We start from the raw sequence: 23,437 nt of genomic DNA, 5'->3' as shown, positions 1-23,437 counted from the left end.
CTTTTCTTTACTAATTCAAAGTATATGAAGTAAAGGAGAACTTTAATAGAACATTCAGATATCTATGTATCTTATGTTGAAGTCAAGTGTAAGTCTCAGGGTGAGATTTTTTAGATTTCTTAGAAATTACACTGAAGTAAAATGAAAAAAAGAGGAATATCTATTTTTATGTAAAGTTAGTGAGAGGAAATATTAGCAGAATGTTCTATTATTAAGAAAATAAAAAATAAGTGTAATATTTATATTACAAAAGGTCTGAACAACATATAAAATCTTGTAATTTCAAATCCATATATTGACTAAAATAATAAATTTCTTCAAATTTTTACAAATAAAAAAAATCTCATGGAAAGGGTAAATACATATAAAATTGTAGGTAAGTTAATGCAAAATCTCTCTGCCAATTGGCAAAATATATTTTAGACACTGATTTCCCAAAAAGAAACTAATCGGATTATAAAGCTGAACACACAAAAACAAGTCTGAACTTGATTTTGTATGAATATTTTTTAGACTGAGGACAAAATTTCTGTTTTGAAATGAAACTTTGTTCACTGAAGAAATCAGTTGTTTTAACTGTACTTCATGATGAAATAAATTCAAAAATGTGCAATTTTTCCAAAAGACAATGGTTTTCTTTCCCAGTCTGTAAAATTAAAACCCTTATATTTTTATATGCTTTTGTTTTTCATAAGGCTATTTTTATTTGTCAAATATGAATTCATTATTTAGCCGAGAAACGATTTATATAATATATATAAAATTATATATATATATATATATATATATAAAATTTTAGTCCTTCAATAAATTTTAAAATTTATGATGTGAAATGGTTAAATTTCAAATCAAAAGATTTTTATTATTCTATGTAAGACAAAGAATACATTTGAAATATTATAATTCCTCATTCTATAGGATTTCGATGTCTATCATCACTCCAGAGGAGAAAATATTAGCAAATAATTATAATGGTTTACACCTTATTTGCTCATTATATAAACAAAGAAAATTTCTTCAGGAAAATGCGTACTTCGGACTGTTACCTTGTGATGTGGATTACTCAAAATACAGTTTGGATCACTTTACCTCACTGCTATCAAAGACATTCATTTTGGATTTTACCATGCAATCTGGATGTGAATTTTTATATCCTTTTCATTAACTTCCCTTACTCTATGATATTTAAATACTTAAAAAAACTTTTAATTGTGATTTTCTATGCCTCACTGACTTTAGCAAATAAGATGTAAACCATTATAATTATTTGCTAATATTTTCTCCTCTGAAGAGATGGTAGACATCGAAATCCTATAGGATAAGGAGTTAAAATATTTCAAATGTGTTCTTTGTCTTACATAGAATAATAAAAATCCTTTGATTTGAAATTTAACCATTTCATGTCATAATTTTTTAATTTATTGAATGATTAAAATTTGATTCATTTGCTCTATCTTGTATGTCGAGCAATCTTTATTAGATGGGATCGTACTTATAGAATATTACTGCCAATAATATTTTGTAAGACTTATAATCAGTTTTCCATACCAGTTGATTGTTAAATAATTTTATTCTGCAGTGTGTGTGTATATATATATATATATATATATATATATATATATATATATATATATATATATATAAATCTCAAAATTAAGCTGAAAAATAAATTTTTAATGGTAAGGCAAACGTATCTAAATAAACTCTACCTGGTTAAGAGGAGCAAACAATAGAATAAGAAGATAAAGAGTAAAGTTACATAGGAACTTTTTTACATTATCAAGTCAGTAAGGGTTACAGAAAGGGGGAAAATGTAAGCCATGGCATTTTGAAAGTAAATGCTTTTCATCAGAACAGGAGAAAAAAATCGCCATTAAACAAATGTAAAAGTAAAGACAAGACCGACTTGAAAATATTCAGATTAAAAATAGAAAAATTGAAATTAGAATTGAAAAAAGTTTTTGTAGGGGATATTAATATGGAGATAAGAGAGAAGAAACAGAAAAAAACAAAGACTAAAATATATATATATATATATATATATATATATATATATATAACAATATATAAGAAAATAATTTTTTTTTTTTATTTTTAAAAATATTAAATTAAAAACTTTAAGAAACTTTTAATTTCAAAATATTTTTTCCAAAATTGCAAAAAATTTACAATAAAGTTATGATAAAAATAAAATCTAAATAAAGCAGGACAAATTAAGTATGGAAGAAATAAGTGAACAGTAAAAAAAGGAAAAATAAAAAATAAAGTTAAAATGTAAATCAACTCCCTTATTCTCCTTTCTGTTATTTTATTGATTTGATAATGTAATAAAGTTCCTATGTAATTTTACTCTTTATCTTAACTTATTCTATATATACATACACACAAACATATGAAAGTTAAGAGGTAGTTTGCTTGAAGCATTGCTGGTAAACAAATATATGAGATTCAAAAGCCATGTAGAAAAACAGTTAACATGAAATGAAAAACAAAAACAGATGAAGTCGTATTAGGATGACGGATCAAAAAGTAACTATCTTTTTTCGAATAGTAGTTCACAATATTCAGAAAGCGGGGTAACGTATATGTCCAGGATAGTATAAAGTCTTTAATTTCGAGAGAAGTCATCCCCTTTTCAACATGCAACAAACCAAAAGTAGTATTCAAAAGAGCAGAAAAGTTTTGTATTAGTAAATTGTTCATGTCTGAGTTTGAACGGTTGAGAAAAAGCCTGAATATTAGAAGTGTTTGTGTGTTTGAACTTTTTGCTAATAACACCACGCTCTACTCTCAACATGTAGGCAAAATGAATACACACATATCCAAGGTAATGGTTGAAACCTTAGAAAATGATCCCTAATCTGTAATAGAATGTCTACATAAATAGGTGATAATGTTTACTGCTACTAAGGTAAAGCTCCTTTCCTTTTAACAATAAAAAAAAAAAATGTTTCCAACCACCGATTGCTATGCAATCTAAAACTTAAATTATTTGTAATCCACAACATAATCCTTTAAATAGAAAAAGAGTGACTACTATTTTGTTGAGGCCATGTTAGAAAATTATCCAACTGTTCCATTGAACATTTCTGCAGATGACACAACTATTTATTTTTGGTTATTTTTCCATCCAAAAATACACTTCTCTCTTTTTTTTTACTCTGATATACTCTGATCCTCACTTGATTTCAATTGAAATGGATGGCTCTCATTTTAAGAAAGACCCCTGCTTTGACAAGCTTCTAGAACTAACTTTCAATCTGAAATAAAAGACCTGCATCAAATCTGTTGTCAAGAAAATGGTTGGTTCATTCTGTTGCTCTAGAAAGTATGCAGTCCTCTACTTGTATAAGAACCAAATACATCCCAATATTGCATACTGTTACCACATCTGAGGAGGAGCAGCTCAGAGCAGCCTTTCCTGCCTTGAGAGAGTACAAAAGTAACTTTGAAATCTGATAGGTGATGTCCTCTCTGCTACCTTTTTCTTACAGAAGAAGCATTTTCATGGCAGATGCTCGATTGAACTTCAGTCTATGATTTTCTCTGTAAACAACAAAAACTCATCTAGTTACAACCACTGTCAATTATTTCCATTTCTGTGTGCCTAAATCTAACCGAAACTTCCATAAGCAAAGTTTCTTTCCTAGAACTGCTTGTAAAAAACAGTACTACAGGGCTGTTTTTTTAAAATTTTATTACAACATTCCTGTCTTCAAGTCTAATGTGAACAAGTTCTTGCTGAGTCGTCCTCTTAAATAATCAATCAATCATCAGTTTACATCCATCATTTACTAATCCCCTTAATGTTCCACTGTCCACTCTCAATTAACTTTTATCCTTAAGTGGCTTTTGGGCCGTGATAAGTCGTGATTCTTTTGTAAATTAAAAAAAGTGTTGTCAAATTTGCTATTACATTTTTAAAACCTGACATAATAATTGAGGATATCTAAGTTTGTGATCAGTATTTATGGCATCACATTTTGGGTTAGTATTCTTCCTGATTATTATTGCTTATTGGTTGTTAAAGTATATGCATAACCAAATTAGCAAAGTCGTCTAGCAAAAAAAAAATCATACCGAAAATAGTCATAAATATGACTATTTACAGCTAGAGTTGTATAAAAATAGTCATAAATATGACTATTTACAGCTAGAGTTGTATAAAAATAGTCATAAATATGACTATTTACAGCTAGAGTTGTATAAAAAAATTGACCATGCACGAGTTTGATCTCTATCTGTTCCCATCAGTTTTATTTATATAGTACTAGTTGTCTATATGACTATTTTCAGTATGATTTTGTTTTTGTGTCAAATTAAAAAAAAACACACAAATTTTCTTTTCACAAATAAAAAATAGAATTTTATTATCGTTGAAAAAAAGTGTCATCACCTTTCTCTTCCTATTTCACACATCATAATGGAATATTTTTGATGTGGATTTAAAAACAGAATTTTTTTACAAACAGACGCATGTAATACATTTTTTTGTTTTTAATGGCTCATTCATCAGGTACCTGTTAGTTCTAATGTAAACGAAAATAACTAACATTTTGTCCATCCTGATGATACTGATTACGACTTTTAAATTTTTTAAGCATTGATTCATGAAATTAATTGTTATTCTGTGTCATTTTGTAAATTTATTTTCTATCAAATTTTCAGCTTGTGATTTAATAATCTACGAACCATTGATATATATTTCAGATAATCTCAATGCATCTTAGATATGGAAACAATGACTATATGTCAACTTTAAACAATTAAAAAAAACTTTGTGTCAAATTTTAAAAATTTAAAATTAAAACAACTCGCATGTGCATCATAAAACCTATTTGTGAATAAGTATGGCCACTCCAATTGATGTGGGTAGCTACAACCTCTTTGGGTATGACATTATTGTCATATGCTGACAGTGACCAATCTTCATTGTGAATTCTGCAAATAACTCTAGTTGTTCAGGGCCATAGCAAACTTTGTCTCCTTTTACAAATTCCTCCTCACCCCTAGGCATGTTTGAAAGTAGCACGCGCACACATAAATTTTTCTGCATATTTGTTTACATTTTATTTACTTTATTTTCATGACTTAACATTCTTTTCAGTATTTTTACCTCTGCTGTTATTTTCTGAATCTAGTTTGCATTTCGGGTGCAGCCATCCGCAGGTAATATCTCCTTACAACTGTTTTTGTTTTCGGCATGGATTTGATTTGTGTATCCCTTTTACTACTACCTTCCATTCCAATCTAGACATATTTTTTTTCCTGTTTTAATTTATTTTAATAACCTATGATCCATTTTGAATTTTAATTAAAAATGTTTCCTTCAGCTTGGCACATTACACTTACAGGTATCTGCCACCTTTGTTGCCAAGGATTCACCTCGTATTCCTCCTTTAGTCTGCTCTCTATGCACCTTCTGATCATATCAGATACAGTTATACATATTATTTGCATTGCAAAATTATGCATAAAGATGATTGGTGATTGGTTGGTACTATTGAAACTTATGAAGTTAACTATGATGAATTCAAATCCTATTGGATCTATTGTGGTAATTTATACACTAATACTGTTGCTAAAGACATGAAACTTCAATACCCCTTCTTCCGGCTATAGGTAAAATAGTAACTTCTGTTTAATTGTATTAGCAATGATGTTTGACTGGAGGAAGTATATTATTGTTAGTATAATGTAAATGTGGAGTTTGCTATTGAACAACAAATTGTGACAACTTTTTAATGATTTGTGCTACACCTCCCATTCCATCCAACAAGGTAATCAATCTCCATTTGTAATAGATGCAATGATTTACAAAAACTTATGTGTCTGAGCATTAAATAATCTCCAAATTTTTGCCATAAAACAAAACAATTAGTTTTAAAAAAATCATTGTTTTAAAAAGAGGGTTAGAAAAAATCCTTTGTTAGAAAAAATATTACCATAAAATCATTTGATAGACTTTACCTACATGACTTATGGCATATCATTAATTCTGAATGGAAGAATTTTTCTAGAAAACTTTCACTTGTCATATACAAGTTTTCTGTGGGTTTTACGCAAGAAATTCTGTATGCTGATGATTTAGTACTTGTGAAATAAGACTTTGAGGAATGCAATAGAAAGTAAAGAGATGAAAGTGAATGTTACCAAGATGATGATCAGTGGTAGTAAGCATTGGAAAGCCCCCAGAAAGAGAAAAGTTCTCTGTTTGTGGAAAGTCAGATGCAACTCCTTTTTTGGTAGTATTTATAAGCATTGGGTACAAATACGGTGCAGTGAAATTAAAGGTAGACTGAGAGAATATTTTACCAGTTTATGTGCAAAAAGTGTAAGACAATGGAGATAGTGAAGAAGTATATTTCGATGGCAAGACTGTCCATTCATAAATTTTCTTACCTTAGTGAAAGTAAGAGTCTATCAGACATATAGATGCAGTGTGATTATGTAGGGAACCTGACCAGTGAGTGCAGCATAGAGAGAAACTTTGAGAATAATTAATGTATAAGGCTTAGATCTGAGAAAAATCAAATCGGCACAGTCTAGGAAGATGTGTTCAGAACAGAAGACTTGGTTCGTTCATATTGAAAAAATGGATGAAAGTTCTTGAGGTTGTGTGTGTGTGTGTGTGTGTGTAATTCCTCTTTTTCATCAAAAGACTATTTTTTACTCACCAGGCAGAATTTCGATTACACTGAAAACATCAGTTAGTCAATGTTATATTTGCCATCTTTAGTTTAGTGTGTTCAGTTCCAGTGTTTGTGAAACTGAATGTACTAATGAAAGATAAAAATAATCTATGTGCATTGAATTAATATATATATATATATATTAGTGACCTGGCAAGGCCACAGGAGAGACAACCAAGCAAAAAAAAACCCTAAGTAAAATTCATCCCAAAGCAGCAAAACTAAAGGTGGCCTGCCAGGACACTATATATAAAAATATAGGCATATTTTATTAGTTTGAAAATATTTTTACCAATTGTCACAAAATTTTAACCAAAGAATAGTATATAATCTTCAAAGAGCTTGCAAATTTTCATGTAGTTTCGTCCGATAGAACTAAAGATATGACTATTTTGATATTCAATTCGGTTACACGTATATATACACACACACACACCACTTTTTTGGCAATTTTATAAGTTCAAAATCTCAGCAGAATTTAGCAAATGAAGGCTCGTTGGAAAGATAATGACGTGAATTGTGTAGTGAACTATGCAACATTTGCTCTTAAGTTTGCACATTAAGGGGATCATCCATCATTCAGAGCCTATCTTTGACACTTTTTTTACAGCCATAAAATGTTTCAATCATAGTCATTTTTTTCCTAGTTTTGCATATGAATTACAAAATATATTTCTCTAAAACCTCTTACCTTGATGGAGGGGGAGACTAAAACGTGTTGCTACAGTTTCAAATGATCTGAATAACAGCAAGGGGAGACTTGATTCCAAATATTTCTCATGTTATATCTCCCCTCTTTGGTTTTCATTCATTAAGTAAATTTCACTGTGTATAAGGATTATTTGATACTGGAGATATTCATAATTATACACTATTTCCTATGCTGTTATTTCAGATCATTTGAAACCATAGCAGTAAGTTTTAGTCTCTCCTCCATTAAGGCCAGATGTTTTAGGGAAATGTATATATTACTAGTTGAAAAGCACAACTTACTGCTATTATAAAAACGGTGTGAAAATATATTATACAATTTGTGGTATAAACTTTGAAAAGTTTTATGGTGTTAAGCTTATATTATTTTTTTTTTTTTGTCTTTTTTGCAGTTATTGAAATGTACTTTATTTTTTTCTTAATTGAGCTATATCATTTATGGTTTAAATTTTTCAATTGTATCTCTGAACAATATCAAAGGAAAGATGGGTGTTCATGCCCCACACTTCTTCCTATAGAATCCTTTTTAAACAGGGTCTTAAAATGCTGAATTGTTTTTATAAACTATTTTAATCTTTACTGATAAGATCTGTAAAATTAGCTAATATGGTCAATTAAAATTTGAGGTTAAAAGAAATGTCGGTAGTGATGTAATATTACCTCAGGAATGCCTTCATATATATAAAAAAAATACCCTCCTCCTCTCGGTAAGACAATACCTCATTCCCAGCAAATGGAATGCTTATAGATCTAATGGTCTCTATGAATGTTACTTTGATCAATGTGATAGATTGTACTGACATGGTAAACAAACCTGGATGTTGCCAACATAATGGTGATCACTGACATCATAGTCTTAACCAATGTTATATTCACCATTTATAACTGTTGTTAGATTTCTTTTGTGAATGCAAACACTTTCACCTTTATTGCTATAAAATTTTAATATCAGCAGTGTCTATGAATAAAATGTAATTAAAAATTGAACCCAAACTTCTGAACTACACTGTCGTTTTCACTCCACTTAGAACCTGGCACCACCTAATTTTGTTCACAATTAGTTTAAATGACTGGCAGTAAGTGTTTAAGCCAAATTGCTACATACCCTCACTAGAACGGTAAGGCACTTGTATGATATGCCATTTGCTTATTTTTTCTTCTGCAGACAGTCAGGTAAGCAGTCAATACAGTGCCACAGAAGCTTGGAAATTTTCAATTTTTTTTTTAAATATTCAATTTCTGTTAAAACGTTTGAGAATACGAATCAGCCATTTTTACAAGTGTCAGGTTTTTTTTAGTTTTTTCATTAACTGATTACTCACCTCTGATTGTGGAGTAAAGAGAGAATGGACAAGAGTTTTCATAGAATTTTTTTACTCTGACCAAGTTAATGGGTCATTTTCAAAGTTCAAATTTTATCTTTCATCAACAATGGCATAACTAAATTTATGCTTTTAAAAATATCTCTTTTGTCAACAGAATATGTTTATCACAGACACTCTAGCTGAAGGTCAGTGTTGTCATGACTACTGATGAGAACTATGAAATTAGCTAATGAGTTTTTCTCCAGTCAAAACTATTCATCAAAATTTTCCTATGCAACTTTTAGTTCTCAACCAGTTACTGATGCTTTCATTGAGATAAAAACTGACGACCAAGACAACCAAGTTGTTTATGTTTTCTGTGGTGTATAAAATATTTGTTTAACCTGAATATTTGGTAAATAGATGAGGCTCTTCTTTATAAATTTTATGATCTGCTTATTTTATGTGTACAATGTAAAAAATGTAAAATTGAATATTTTAACAATTTATATAATGTATACTATTGAAAATCTGTAGAATTAAAGGCAAACTTCAATTTGAACATTTTTATATTAATTTTTCGTAATCTTTAAACATGTAATAATTGACAAGGTTTTAGTAATAGGTTGAGTTTGGATGAAGAAAAAGTATCCAAACTTCATAATAGAAAAAATGCTATTCCAAAGTCTACATACAAAGGTAGGAGCTGAAAGGCTGATAAAGTTCATATGCTTGTAAGTTCACACGCAGACAGTCACTATATTGAATAGTGAAGCCGTCTGGTTGTTGATGATAGCCTATGAATAAAGACAGTTTGCTATACACACCAGGAGTTTTATACTTGAACTGAACGATTGAGTTGCTTACAGTTGTTTTTTTCTCACTGCTAAAGAGTGTGAAACCTGCCAGTGCATTACAAATCTTCAACTCAGCAGACTTGGAGATCAAAAACTGACGTGGTCAAAACTGAAACATGTTATGCATTATTTCAAGAAAAGTGTTTTTATTTTTTATTTTTTTCATTTTTAAATACACATTTATAAATGGGGAAATTTTGGAAATTTATTGTTTTAATATTATGAAACTTTATTGAATAGCAATATTATCAAATCTTCATGAGGAAATACAAGATTATGTCTACTGGGTGGAATGATAAAATTGTCACCCTAGAAAAAACATGATTCCATTTCTGATTGATGAAAACTGGTTTTCTTTTTGCGTTGCAGACCATCTACTAGTTAGCCAGTTGTGTATAAATCTCAAGAGCAATAGAAGCCTTCTATCATGTCTGAAAGTGACATAATGTTCAACAAACGAGATCGGAGATGTGCCGCTGTACAACTCATGCTCTCTGCTAATCCAAGTTATGACAACAGGACCATTGCCAGCACCCTCAAAATGCATCGCTAGATTTCCACGAATAACAGGGATGTGCGTAGAATGATGAAAACAAAGTTTCCGGCCACTTTGGTGTGATTTCAAGTGAGGGCCACGTTATGCCACTTGACATCTTCAAAGTTTCCTTAAAAGTCAGAGTGTACCTGGATGTGCTGAAGAGTGTGGTGATGCCCTGGTGCAATCAGGTGGCCGCTGGCAGACCCTGGAAGTGGTAGCAGGACTCGGCACTGGCCCACAAGTTCAAAGAGATCCAGTCTTCGTTTCAGGGGGAGTGCTACGACTGTCCCCTTCTCACACCTGAACCTGCTGGACTACTTTGTTTGGTCATACGTCAAGAACAATACCAAACCCAGCCTGATTGCTGCCATCCACTGAGTATTTGCCAAGCTCCTGCCGGTCCTTGTGGAAAAGGCATGCTCTGAGTTCTTAACTTGTATCGAGGCAGTGGCTTCATTGAATAGATGTCAGCTCTACTACATAATCAAGTTATCTGAATTGATTTTTTTTTTTCAATAAAAGTTTTAAAATAAAACTGAAATGTTGTTTTCTTTAGGGCAATAACTTTATTGTTCCACCGTGTATATATCAAGTTTCAAGTCTGTAGACCAAAAATTGACAATAGTTTGGTAGATATGGGATATGCTTATTATGCAATGTCACACGAGCAATGACATCAGAATGTTTAGAGGATATCATTCTTAAAGAGCCAATTTTTTTTATATGTACTTATGAAAAATTAAAAAAAATTAATAGGATATCATGTAGTAATTTACATATGCAGCAATGAAAATGTCATGGAGTGCACCCAAGGCCTTTTAAGCGTATTGAGATTTATAACTCTTTTATGATAAGAGCCTTAATAAAAAATAAGGACAATTTTTCCTGTAAGCTGGTGTAATTTAATACAACAAAAATAGCTAAAATAATCTTGGGTAACTCAATGTCTGTGCATTCTTTATAAAAAGAAAGGTTAGAGAATCTACAAAATCTGAAAGTGTATTATGTAAAGTTCACTGGGGGAATACAATAAAAATGTTCCCAAATTGCCAAGTACATCTGTAAGAGGGTTATGAAGGTATAGCCCCCTATAGCCCCCTCTTAAAACTTGAAATATATTCTATTTTGATGAAATTTAAATTATCACAGAATTCCATTATATTAACTTCTGTTGTGTTATCGGCTTGCCTGAGATGGCTTCTGATTGCCCTGATCATCAGCAAGCTTAGAAACTAAACAAATTCAAAATCGTTGTAAGTTGCTGTTGCGGTATCTTTGTTATTATCGCTGCTGCTGTTTGTAGCATCATTGCTTTAAAAATCATATGTATAAAATTTGAGGTGGAGGGGACAGTGGAAGTGGTTTCAAATTTGTAATTTCCTGTGGCAAATATCTGTGTGCCCCACCTAAGGGATTAACCCCCTTAAAACTTCAAGTACATCTAATTTTAATGAAATTTGAACCCTATGTATGAAGCACTAATTTAGTTCACCTAAGACAGCGAAACCAGTAATACAGGATTTGTACGGACTTGAAAAATCCTTGAATTTTGACTTTTGCCTTGAAAAGGCCTTATTTTTATTATTACCTTAAAAAATCCTTGAAAATATAGAAAATGTCTTGAAAATTTCTTGAAGATTGTATTCTGCCCAGTAAAAATTTGTCAAAATATTAAAAATAAAATCGAAATAAATGCTATTAAATTATTTTTAAAGTATTAATAAAAATACCATTTAAAATATTTTTTAAATATTGAAACTAAAATTGAAATACATTGTTCTGAAATTACATAGTTTTATAGATACAGGAGTTACGTCCCTTTATAACAAAACTACCTTGAGTACCTATTTACAATGCCTCCCCACGGGACGGAGTTAGACACCAGGGTCGTTTTTTTAACGTGGAGAAAAGGTACAAAAATAAAAAATTGTCTCAGTCGTGAAGGATTGTTCCTCAACCGACAGAGAACAAGAAATGGAAGTGCAGCATCTGAAGAACAGATACTACACTTTGATCTTAACCAAAAGGATCATGTGTGTACAAGTAGATGAAGATTTGAATGAAAATAAATGAAGATTTGAATTTTTATCATTAAGAGAAAAATTCAAATCTTCATCTATTTTTATAATTTAAATTTTTGGGGGTGGGGCCACAAGGAGGGAGGTGTAGTGGCAGCCACCATAAATAAAATCCCCCCCCCCACCTAACAAGATACTTTCGTTGCACAGGCACGACTCTTCAATGGCACCCCCCCCTCCAAAATATTGTGATAATTTAAAATTAAGTCGGCCAGGCAACTATCTTGGTTGGAAATTAAAAGCTGTAAAGAAAGTTAATAGTTGAGATGAAATAAAAATAAAAAAATATTTAAAACTACTTCAAAACAAAAAAAAATGATGCAGGTAAATAGCAAAGTTATTGGCTATGGTAACATTTATTTGTTGTATATTTGATTTATTTTTTATTTTTTTATTTTTTTTTACCATTTTTTTCAAAGCTCTGGATTGTAAAATAAACCCCAAATTTTGTTTGGAAAATTTGAATTTTGTTTGGAGAAGGTCTTAAAAAACTTTATAAAACCTTGAAAAGGGACACTGAAAATCTATACGGATCCTGTATGGTGTTATGAACATAATAGTGATGCTAATTCAATCCCAAGCAATATCAGGTCTTCATGCTCGTCTATTTATATATTTGCTGATGGTGTGGGTGATTTTCAATAATGCTATCTTTTAAATAAATAAAAGATGACGTCATTATTTTTGTGGCATTTACTTTCTTCCCACCATAGGAAAGGTTGGAAGATAAGGAGAGTCAAGTCAGCGCCTGTAAAAAAGGAGCACTTTGGCCTTTTTAAAATTTTCCAATTGGAGCACTTCAAGCAGTTCATAATAAACTTGCTCAATCCCAAAGAAGGGAGGCAAGGTCTGGAATGATAGACCTAGGATGAATACCTTGGTTCAACAGATAAAAGTACATTAAAATGGTCCAGTTTCTGTCAAACTGATTGTACCTATTTACTATGCCTCCCCACGGGACAGAGTTAGACACCAGGGTCGTTTTTTAACGTGGAGAAAAGGTACAAAAATAAAAATTGTCTCAGTCGTGAAGGATTTCTCCTCCACCGAAAGAGAACAAGAAATAGAAGTGCAGCATCTGAAGAACAGATACTACACTTTGATCTTGTCCCGAAGGCCAAGCTACTCATATTCGACTACAATTGCAACTAGATGGCAAATGAATGCCACCAATTGCTTGTTTTTTTTGTGTGCTTGTAAGTATACTAATGACTTACTCAGACAAGCAATTTGGTTTACAAACGCACATTGATAGAGTGCATAAATTGACAGAAATGCAGTCAGAGAAGAGCATGTCCAATTCTAACCATTGGGACCAACTTCAGGGAATTCAGACATGATACAGCAGGCAAACTGTTTAGTGCTTGGTGTTTGCAACTTTGATTTCATCTAATATAGGGTGACCCAAAAAAACAGAGGACATTCAATTGTTTTTCTGAGCATTTTACAGTCAACGGAGAAAAAAGGCCAAAGACCCTAGGGTTTTGATGTGATGTTTTGAATATAATAAACTAGTTATGACCAAAGTTTCATTTCATTCGGACAAAACACTAACAAATGGGGCCTAATTAAATTTGGGGCCCGTTTTTTGGGTCACCCTGAATCACTTTCATTCCTGATCAATGCCTGGTGCCTCTGTTAGTTTTATTTGATTATTCTATACATACGTGCATTATTTTTGGTGTGGTTTCTTTTTGTTTGTTTGTTTTTTTTTCCTCTTTCATTAACTAATTCATCTTTTTCTAACTATTTTGGGGGCAATGGAGGGCAATCACATGCCTTTTTTGTGGTGTCACTTATAACAGTTGAAAAAAATTAATAAATAATTCAATAAAATAATAAATAAAATGTTTTTCCTCATTTGTTGCATGTCTTCACTAAAAATATAAACTCAAAATTATCCCCTTCCTCTATAAATAAAACAGCAACTTATAATCAATAAATTGTTTATAATGCGCTGTTTCAAAATTAAATAATCTCCAAAGAAATTTAATTGCCATTAAACAAACAAAATAAACTTTCTCATGGAAAAATTATATATATATATACACACACACACAACTAACTGCCTATATTCCAGAGTTACCTGAGAAAGGATACTAACTCAAGAGATTCTCTGAAAATGCAATACGAGTTAAAAGTACTGCAATTTATAGATTGTGGTGAAATAATACTGTTATTATTTAGAAACCCATTCTTAACATGGAAAGGATGGTGTGCTTTGTTAACTATTCTGCACTTTCATCTAACAATTTAATGAACGAAAAAAATAATAAAATTTTAATTTAATTTGAAAATTCCATATAAAAAAAAAATATGGTCCATAAATTGTGGAAAGAACACAAATAATTTTTCCTTAAATTGAAGTGTTGTAGGTTAATTTTTTTTTTTTTTTTAAGAACAACTACAACATTGTAATGTTAATTATAAAACTAAAAATAAAGACAAAAGTTTTTGGACAAAAATAAAAAGTGCCTCGGTCAATAAGGATTTCTCTGTAACTAAACAACGGGATAAAAGCTTATGGTATTACAGTATCTGTTCGATGCACAATTAGGGATTAGTATTTAATGTAAAAGTGAGCACAAATGTAACCTTATTCAAGCATCAACTTGGCATAAAGCACTTAACAAACTGTAATTTTTGCCTGGTTTTAAATTAAATCTAGTATATCCTACTAAGCTCTACTCATGTATTGAGCACTGTTGAATAAATAATGTGAGATATATATATATATATATATATATATATATATATATATATATATATACTAGCAAAAGTACCCGTCGTTGACTGGGTTAAAAAACAGCCTACAGAAAATGGACTCTGATTTCTGAAAGTATGATAGATTATGAAAAGGAAGGGTTGTAAAGAGATAGCTTCGAATTTGGGGGTATCAAAACCAAAGCAAAATATGATGAAAGTAAAAATAAAATAGATAAACCCCATAATTTATTATACCATACCTGTTCACACTGAAACACTTATCACAATATTCTGTGAATCTATATTAAAAAACCTCGTTAAACTTTGTGACATATTTCCATTCTATGGAGGTCAGGCGCGAATAAACACCCCATAATTTTATTGTACCATATTTCTTCAAACTGAAACATAATTATCAAAGTATACTTATGCAGATAGATATGAAAAGTCTTTATTAAGGTTTATGCCTATTTCCATTCTATGAAGGTCAGGTGCAAACGCAGACCCCACAATTTTATTATACCATCCTTATTTAAGTTAAAACATACTTATCAAAGTATTCTTATGTACATCTGTATCAAAAACACTTGTAAACGTTTTTTTTATTAATTTTTAATTTTTTTATTTTCATACTTTGTGGACCAGGCGCGTACGCAGACCCCACAATTTTAATGAATCATCAGTATGCCAGATCAAACATACCCATTCCTGTGTCTCAATACATCTTTTATCGTTATATGTGATCAGTTTTCTATAATAGTCAACCATAATAGAAGCCTATTCGTGACCAGACACACACACAGACGTTCAACTTTATATTATATATATATATATGATTAGCCATTGTTATTTTCATTTTAAAATGTTATCAAATAACCAGTAAATTTCACACAGTTTATACTATTGAAGATTGGATCAACTATGTGATCGATTGGAACTTAATTTTGTTTATCTAAATAACAGATTAAAGATTTCCATATTTTACTGGCTAGTCATAATCAAATATTGATTTATAAGATGCATGACTATTTTGAGTCTAGCTTGGAAAATCTGACTTGATTTTATTTTTTTTTTTTTTTATAAAACTAATATTTGCTTGTAGAGCTAAACAAAAAATACAATCAGCTCATGATATTTGGTATTTTTCAAAAGATTCATTAGAAATTTAAAATTTCACATTTTCGCAAAAATTACAAAAGGAAATGAATTGAATATAAAATATGTGTGTAAGGAGAGCACATGTTATTTGTAAAATTATGTTTTAGAAGAAAACAGGCAAAAAAGAAAGGAAGAGATCTTCTATATTAGCAAGAATAAGCTAAGTGCCTGCGGATAGTTTAATATAAGTACTTTATATAAAGAAAAGTTGTCCAGCTAAAAGACAAACCACAGCGAAGCTGATGTTCTTTTTTTAACATTACCTAATACAAAATATGTCAGATTTTTTAAAAATCTTTTTTAATATTCATTCTTTTTGGAGGTCAACAAGAATAGAATTAGTGCTGGTTAAGAAGTTGACATTTTGAACAATTTTTTTATTTGTTTATTTTTTTATTGGTTTATTAGTTTATTTTTGTTTATTTTTTAGTTTTAAATGTTTTTATTTTTAAATCTTATTTTTTTTTATTTTAGTTTTATTACATATTTTTTATTTGTTTTATTTTTAGTTTTTTAAATTTTGTGTTTTAGTGTTTAGTTTTTTGTTTTAATTCCTCAACAATGTTTCCCCCCAGTTACCAGAGAACGTGATACAGAGTGTAGAGGGGATTGAAGAGGAAGAAAATATAGATAGAGGAAGCTAGAGAAAAACAAGTTTTAAAAAGAAAAATGAACCCATTTTTTTTTGTCTGCTCCCACCTGAGCAACACCATGTAACCATGCCAATGGATAAATTAATCAAAGTTATCGTAATGCTGTGCCAAAATTAAAAAAAAAAAATCAATTTTCTTTTTCACCGTATTTTTACAGAGATACTAATGGTTGAATGCATAAATCTATGGACATTTTAACATATTTTCTAACAACTTTCCTCTCCATTTTTCTTCAATCTGGCGTCTGTTGCTGCTGCTGACCCAAAGTCTATGATCATCTGATCTATTTTTATCATTAATTGAAGTCTTCTACATGATTTGAAGAAAGCTCCGTCAATATTGATTTTTCTTGTATCGACTTTCATGCCAGTCGTATTTTGTCATAGTGACACAACAAATCAGAAAATTTGCACAGACAAGTCGTTAATCTTTCTTTGCTTTTTATGCTAACAACTCTATTACTCTCTCTTTTTCTCTCTCTCTCTCTCTCTCTCTCTCTCTCTCTCTCTCTCTGTGTGTTCGTCAGATTTAAAGAATTTGATTAGCATCTTTAAAAGTTTACAAAGGGGCAGTCTTGTTTGCTAAACATTCATTCCTATCCAAACACATACTGTAATCATGTTTTGTTTTGATTTATTCGACATTTTATGGTCTCATTTTAATATTCTTTTTTGGATTAATTTTATTTATATATTTTGTATTTTTTTTTTTTTTTTTTTTTTTTTTTTTAGATTTGACACTATCCCCCTCCTCTCTAGGCTGTTTCCAGTTTTAAGGATTAAATCTCACACCTCAGAATGCCACTTTCTGTCAAGGTTATATTTGCTCTTCTCTAGACTTGTCAATATAGATTAAAGGACAGCGAATAACAGTTGATTGAGACAAGTTTCTGTATATCAATACCATTATTTATTTACTTATCTATCTACATCAAACTTTAAACAAATAAATGCTATCTTTTCTAGCCTACAAACTTGACACTCGAACTGAACGTTCCACTAGACTTCTACAACTGTCATGGCCCATTTTTAAAAAGTAAAACTTCTATATTAATAAAATCTTAATTTTTAGCTTATGAAGAACTGCAACTGCATTAATATTAACTGCATTAAATATTATATTAAAAACTTTTACTAGAATATATGACTAATAAACATATACTACACTGCTCCCCCTCCATTTTTTGGAAGCGGTAATGCCTGAGAGAATGATATAACAATAGAAAAAAGAAAATGGTCTCATGAGAGCAGATACTACACTACCCCTAACCCCAAAAAGAAAGGTTAATGTCTGGAAGGATGGTATCATAACAGAACATATACTTCCTCTCAATCGTTAAAAAAAAAAATCCTTGTAAGAATGGTATTATGATCAGAAACAAATATTATACTACCTGTCGCTCCCCCCACGCCCGCCAAAAGAGAAAGTAATACCTGGGAAGATAGTACCATGGCAACAGAACAGATGCTACATTACCCCTTTCCTGAATTCCGCACATTAACAGATAGTAATAGTATAAATTCAGTTTCAACTAGACAGTTACAAAATCTCCATTAGAAATAAATTACGCAAAAAATAATCAGCAAAATAACCAAACTAATGGATTTTTCAAACAAGTTTGTACAACGTTTCAACTGATGTAACCTCCAACCGTGCTCAGCTGCATTTAAAAATAACAACCAAGATGAGAACAGTAGTCTGAATAATCTAAATTAGCAATCCTGATCTAAACAATTCCAAAGAATAAAGTAAAGAATTGACAATTATTTCATTGAATTAAATGAAAATTTTCAAGTGAAATAAAGAATTTGAGTGTTTTATCAAAGTATTGGATTAATTCTCTTTTTGATCTCAAGTTTGTAGGTTGGAACTTAGAAAGTAAATTGGCATTTATTTATTTATTAGAATTAATTTACAGACTGATGTTGTTAGGTAAGTAGATACATACATAATGGTATTGATATATAGAAACTTGGCTCAATTGACTGTTATTTGATCTCCTTTCGACTTTGACAAGTCGAGAGAGGAGCAAATATAACCTTGACAGTTCTGAGGTTCTTCAAAATATATTAGCAAAATGGCTATTTTATTGAGTAATTTGATAACAAATATTGCTAGTGGTTGAGCACCAATATATAAGCAATCTTAGATTTGTTCATTATGACTGAAGTCAAATTCTAATATTTATGATAATTTTATGTCAGCTTTGTTGACATGTATATATTTGAGAAAGAAAAGATTAGTAAAGGAATAATATTATGAGAGCCTGGGTGTGGAAAAAAGACAAACTATGTGATCTATTTCTGCTCACATGAGATTGTTTCTGATTGGCTAAATCAATAAAGAATCAAAGATTTGTTCACCGAATCAAACTATAAAAATATTTACCTTTTAAGAAATTACTCCAAATTAATTTTGTTTTTGATTATTATTTTCACTAATCAAAAATACACACAGTGGCAAACAGAGGGGAGAAATAAGGTGAAGGCATCCAATCATATTTAAACTATCACTTTTTCTCTCTACTAAAGCCTGTACTTTGGCGGAATTCAATCAAGGTGTTTGATCTTTTTGGTTTGTATGACTAACCATATTAAAAAAAAATGTTCTCTTTTCAATTAATCTTTGAAAAATTCTCTTTCGGGTTGTGGTTGAAGATTTATTGGATTAAAATAAATGATTTCTCTGAATGATATGTTTGATATGTGAGTATAAAAAAAATGTTGAAATTTTCTAAAAGTTCAACTCTTTTTAGTTGTATCGGAGTAAGATTTTCTCTTTTTATAGTGAGATAAAAGCGCCTTTGAAGGAAACACATAAATTCTTATTTGATAACTAATCGAAATTCAATTAGGAATATATTAAAGATAAAAATGATAATTTCAAAGAAGGTGTGAGAAGTACAAAAGAAAGCAGATACAACCAGAGAACAAACCAACAAAAAGATTATTGTAATCTATCTTTATAATTATTGTAATCTATCTTTATAATTATTGTAATCTATCTTTATAATTATAAAACTCAGATCTGCTTGCTTGTTTGCTTGGGTGTTTAAATCGTCCATCCAGTTTGACTTCTGGTTTCAAAAATTTTGTCTACTTACCTATTTCGTGGCCGCCTGATCTTAAGTCTGATATTAAAAGCCACTGCTTTACACTAGGTCAACAAAATTTTTTTTGCTTTAACTTATTTTAACATGTAATTTAACCCTGTTGAGTAAAAAAAAAATGATTTAAATATACAATATATAACTATAATCATAATTATAACCATATTTACTGCTTTTAGTAGCGCTCCTGTAGATTCTGACGATTTTTTTTTCAGCCCTTACTTAAAAAAAGTATTTTCTCTTCAAGGAGGAGGGGGGGGGGTAGAAACTTTGTTTTAGTAGTGCCTTAATTTTAATTAGTGCTTGCATTAGTGCTCTGTAGGCTTCCTGAGTTTTACTTTTTTCACTCATCATTTAAAAAAATCTTATTCTGAAGACAATATAATCTCCAAATCACTTTATTTCAAACATTTTTCATCTTAATAAATGATGGAGGTGGGGAACAGATCGAACGGTTTTCAAAGTGAAAAGTCACAAAAAAGAAAACAAAATAATAATAATAATAATGGCATGAGGGAGGGGGGTGAAGGAGCTAACATATAATCGGGGCTTTAAATCGGTTCTGAAAATAGGGATCGATTTACTAGAACGTATGTGAAACTGAACCCCATCCCAAATTTAACATTTTAGAGTGGGGATCACTTTCTAATATAAATTTAACATACAGTGAGACCCCACTTTTTGGTGACATAGCGAGACATGTAATTGTTAGCATTTTTTTCAAGTTTGATGGTGGGGCTAGGGGTAGAAATGGGGTGGGGTCATAAGTTCCAAACATTTTCAAAATATGTAGAAACACTTTAAAACGTGGTGGAGGGGCATTTTTATTTATTTATTTATTTATTTTCTTAAGATTTGCTTTGAAAAGGTCTCACCGTTAAATATTACTTAATCAGTTAATTATTATTTCCTGATATTTTTAAGGCTGTTAACACACACAAAAAAAATTAGGGTGGTCCTGTACAATGCACACTCTCTCCTTGTAATTTTTTTCAACGGATTACACTCATCTTAATAATAGATTTTTTCATTTAATCTAAAGGCAATGATGTTAAGACCTTTATTATCCAATGTATTCCGTATTGTTTTGTTGGTCACTGTTTTCGTGTGCGCATGCATTCAATTTTTGCGCATACATGCGAAATTGCGTATTGTTTTCATTGGTCACCACGTTTGTTTTTGCATTCAATTTTTGTGCGTCTATACATTAATCTGTACACTCACTATTCCGTAGCTAGCTATAACATTTACTGACCCAACGGGTCATGGTTAGTCTAGTATATCTATAAATATGAGAAGGTGTGTGAAACGACACTTCTCAGCCTATATACTCAACAAATTGTTGATGTACAGACTTGAAATTTGGTATATAGGGTATTTAGACATGCGGAAAACTTTTTAATCGATTTTCATCCGGAAAAAATGGTCGCTAAAAGGTCAAAATTGGTACGTGGGTGTTATTGAATGTTTATCTGTTTGTCAACTGTTTCCCAAATGTGTATGCGTGAATTACTCATATGGCAGATTACTTATGTTAAGAATAAGTAGGTTTCAAAACACTTTTTAAAGATGGTGTTAAGCTGGCCTAATGGTTATCATATTTGACTCATTGTCTTTAAGTTTTAATCTTAGTTTGGATACTTTTTATTTTACTTACAAGAAATGAGCTGTTTAGAAAAAAACATAATACTCGCATGCACATGTCTTAGTTTCTGTATGAATTAAAATATAATATTTATGCATATTTTATGACCGGACAAGGTCAGGCAGCCTGCTAGTATATATATAAATCTTGAATATTTCTATGAATATATACATCTTGAATATTTAATGAATATATAAGTTTTGAATATATAATGAATATATATTATATATATAAATTTTGAATATTTCTATGAATACATTAAAATGAGTCTTTTTTTTCTTTTTCTTTTTTTAAACTTTCACTTCAGACCTTAAATAGAAGACTTTAATCAAATCCATTACTAAGTTCGCAGTAAAAGTGATTGGTGCTTTCTACCGCTCCAGAAATTACCTTCCTCTTGTTACCATTCTCTACCTGCACCAAGAACCAGATACATTCTAAGATGGAATACTGGTGGGAGGTGTCCCTCAAAGCACTCTCTTTTTATTTGACAAAGTACATAATCACTTTAAAATCTAGTGGGAGATGATCTCTTTTCTGCAACCCCTTTCTCACAAGAGATGCTTCTAGCTTTTCTCTATTCTACTTTTATTTTCATGGTAGGTGCTCGACTGAGCTCCAATGTCAGGCTCCTCCTTATAAAACAGTCAAAACCCATCTAGTGTCAAACACTAAAGAATTTTCCTTTTTTCCTGTTTACCTATCATGAAATTGAACTACCATGAACAAAGTTTCTTTCCAAGAATTTCCCATCTGTGAAATACAATACTGTGAGGATACTTCTCAGCTGAGTACAAATTCTTGTTGAGCTGCTAACTTAAATAATTTCAAACCATTCAACTCATCGTTTCCAATCTTCTCAAAACTGTTGTTCATCATCCAACTAACAATCTCATTAATCCTTATCCTTGAATAACTTTGTGACTTGGTAAAAAGAAAAAAACGAATCAATATAATTAGCAATCAATAATATTGCACAATTGATATTTACTTTTTAGTCATCATATTTACTGTTAATGCATATACATAATGGCTTACTTTGAAATCTAACCCTCTGTGTACAGCAGTGTGGACCACATTATCATGAGAATGCTACCCTGCTGATTACAGCATAGTCTTCAAATCCAATATTAACAAATACTTGTCATAAACTGTCCCCATAAGTAATCAAACTAAAGCTGTAAAACACATTTTTTTTTGTTGTGTGTTTAATTTTGTTTCATTTTTGTTTGATGAGAGGGGGGGCACAATTTTTCTCATTTTCTGTGTGTATTTTGAAAATTATGAATCTAATCTCAATAAAAATAAAAGAAATTCCAAAATTCCATTTCAACATGATTTTAATCTGGTACTCTTCTTGGTAACATTGGTTCTTAATTATAGAAGAGCGACATCTAACCCTAAGGCTTTGAATTACTTTGAAAAAAGTACTTTTTTCTATTTCTTTTGCTATAATTGTTTTACAGATATTAATATGTATTGATGAAAGTTTTGAATGAAACCTGACTCTTTGTGTATATAAATACTGAGAACAGTAGACACACACACATACATGTATAAAGTCTAGTCATCTAGACATAGTGTTGTCGCAATGATTCATGGGAACAAAGTGTAGTAATTGTTCTCATAACTTTATCTTTTATGTCCTTGATCAATGAAAGAGAAATCTAATTTTTGTCTCAACCCAAAAACTCCCATTTTGGAAAGCTGAATTTTCCCTACATTAAAAATTAATCTTATTTTTTAAATTTTTCTTGTAAGGAGGCAAGTAAATAAGGATTTATCAATGTGGATCAAGATTACAATGAAACCAACTTTTAATGTTTCTAATTACTTGCACATCTATTTGACTGTTTTTATTTTTACTCCTTTTAGCATTTTGAAAAGATTCATTTCATATGTAACAAGCTATTCTTACCCGGGTTTGACAATTCAAATATCATATGTGTTTTGTTGTTTGCATTTTTTCTTGGTTATCTATCGATA

At 30.5% G+C, this 23,437-nt stretch overlaps 1 protein-coding gene across 1 annotated transcript in view; it reads left to right on the top strand.

The window, feature by feature from the left end:
- Positions 1–23,437, top strand: part of LOC145255717 (tricarboxylate transport protein B, mitochondrial-like) — a 93,007-nt gene that overhangs the window by 54,867 nt on the left and 14,703 nt on the right. The window lies entirely within an intron of this gene.

Source organism: Euprymna scolopes, chromosome 31 (assembly GCF_053919585.1).
Source record: "Euprymna scolopes isolate OS-2025 chromosome 31, ASM5391958v1, whole genome shotgun sequence".
NCBI lineage: Eukaryota > Metazoa > Mollusca > Cephalopoda > Sepiida > Sepiolidae > Euprymna > Euprymna scolopes.
Note: the sequence above shows the minus strand (reverse complement) of the source record. Positions and strands in the feature narration are given on the sequence as shown.